The sequence below is a fragment of the Austrofundulus limnaeus genome, unplaced genomic scaffold, assembly GCF_001266775.1.
Source record: "Austrofundulus limnaeus strain Quisiro unplaced genomic scaffold, Austrofundulus_limnaeus-1.0 Scaffold123, whole genome shotgun sequence".
NCBI lineage: Eukaryota > Metazoa > Chordata > Actinopteri > Cyprinodontiformes > Rivulidae > Austrofundulus > Austrofundulus limnaeus.
Window position 1 is genome coordinate 1,249,001 of NW_013952525.1, and position 2,085 is coordinate 1,251,085.

A 2,085-nucleotide genomic window follows, 5' to 3' on the forward strand; every position below is an offset into this window, starting at 1 on the left:
TAAAAACACATATTGTATAAAAACACATATTGTATAAAAACACATATTGTATAAAAACACATGTATAAAAACACATGTATAAAAACACATATTGTATAAAAACACATATTGTATAAAGACACATATTGTACAAAAACACATATTGTACAAAAACACATATTGTATAAAAACACATATTGTATAAAAACACACATTGTATAAAAACACATATTGTATAAAAACACATATTGTATAAAGACACATATTGTACAAAAACACATATTGTATAAAAACACATTGTATAAAAACACATATTGTATAAAGACACATAATGTATAAAAACACATATTGTATAAAAACACATTGTATAAAAACACATATTGTATAAAAACACATATTGTATAAAAACACACATGTATAAAAACACATATTGTATAAAAACACATATTGTATAAAAACACATATTGCACATTCCAAACAAGTAAATGAACAAATCAGATCAGAACATCAGTAGCAGGACAGACTATGTTCCTACTTTATTTATCATTCTGACTGATGTCGGGACAAATGAGATTGTAAATCTGTTAAATCTACAAGCAGAGGTTCTGAGATGTTTGTCAGATGCTAACAGCTCGTATTGTGAGTTGAGGATGTGAGCGGGATCAGACCGTACCCTCTGAGGACCGACTCTTCATAGATGGACTGTAAGGAGGATCAGTCCTTCCTGTCACTGTCATTGAGTTTGTGCCATCCGACTCAGATTGACCAGATTTTAGAGAGATTACCAAACCATGCTGACAGTGTGGCACGGGCAGCTTATTCACCCCTGTTGGTGTGAACCTGGTCCTTTCCTAAAGTTCCAGTGTTCTGGTCTTTACCYTGTCGGACAGACGGACCTTCATCAGTTTGAATTCATGTTTTCATTGTTCGTCTTTGCTAAACTTCCAAACGGAGGTCATTCACAGAACCATCTGCAGATGAGATATTAATTCATAACCTTTCCACAAGCTGCCATGTTCTGGTTCCTTCGAACTTTTTTTATTTTAATCCACATTTCACAGAAAATGTCAACGTTTCTTGGAGCCAGAGGGAAATGTCAGGTTGTTGAGCTGCCCGTAAACAAGACTTCCCGATTATACTCTCCATTTTTTAAACCATACTTACCTTCTTTCTTCTTGTTTTTGTTTCGACTCACTCCTGTGTTACGACAGAGACTTCTCGGACGCTTTACGCTCCACTTTTCTTCTCGAACGGGCCGATTAAACAGAGTGTGGAGGCGCCGCGCCGCTGCAGAGGAAGCTGCCTCTCTCTCTCCTTGACGGGTGACTTCGGGGAACGCTGCGATAGATAGATACCTTTTCAATTTCATGCAGGAGTTCTGGGCGTCTGATTGCGACGGACTTCAAAGGAGCGGGGGAAGCAAGCGAGCCCTGTGGCTACCGTGTTTTAAAACGATGAGGTTAATGTTGAGGAAAAACCTGCTGGAATCCCTGTAAAGCCAAAATAAAAATAAAAAAWTTTCACTTTCCTGTTACTGTTCATTTTGTTTTGGAGAAAATCTGATCCCATTAGCAGAACAAAGAGATGTGCTGGCAGGTGAATATTCTGATTAAATTAATATTTTAACAAAAGAGCAGTTTTTATTCTGCTTCTGGCTGCAGTCTAACACTGCTGTGAGGCCAGGTGGGATTTGGCGGGGCTTTTTTTTTTTTACTTCCTGTAGAGGTTTTTGTGTGTCAGCGAGTGACATTGATGCAAATAGATTCTATTGCTCCGTCGCTCTTATCTTTCTTGGCTTCGTGGTCCAGAATGGAGAGACGGAGCGCGTCGTGGGAACGGACTCGTACGTTTTTCAGGGATCAGTGYAGCCGCGGCGCTGCCTTTGAATGCAGAGCTTTGTGCAGAGTTCATGAACTGATGGAGGCGATGCTCAAATCTGGCACAAGATGTCGGTTCTGATTTACATATCCTGTGATCTAAACAAATATAATTAACTGGATGCATCTTGTTTTTTCCATTCTCCTTCTCTGTAATTCTTCTTTTAGTGGTTTTATTTGACTTTTCTCCATCCATCCATCCATCCATCCATCCATCCATCCATCCATC

General features: G+C 38.6%; 1 protein-coding gene across 1 annotated transcript in view; it reads left to right on the forward strand.

Annotated features, from left to right (window-relative positions):
- LOC106522219 (phosphofurin acidic cluster sorting protein 2) overlaps window positions 1-2,085 on the forward strand; it is a gene marked incomplete at its 3' end in the record, with an annotated part of 79,345 nt that overhangs the window by 1,009 nt on the left and 76,251 nt on the right.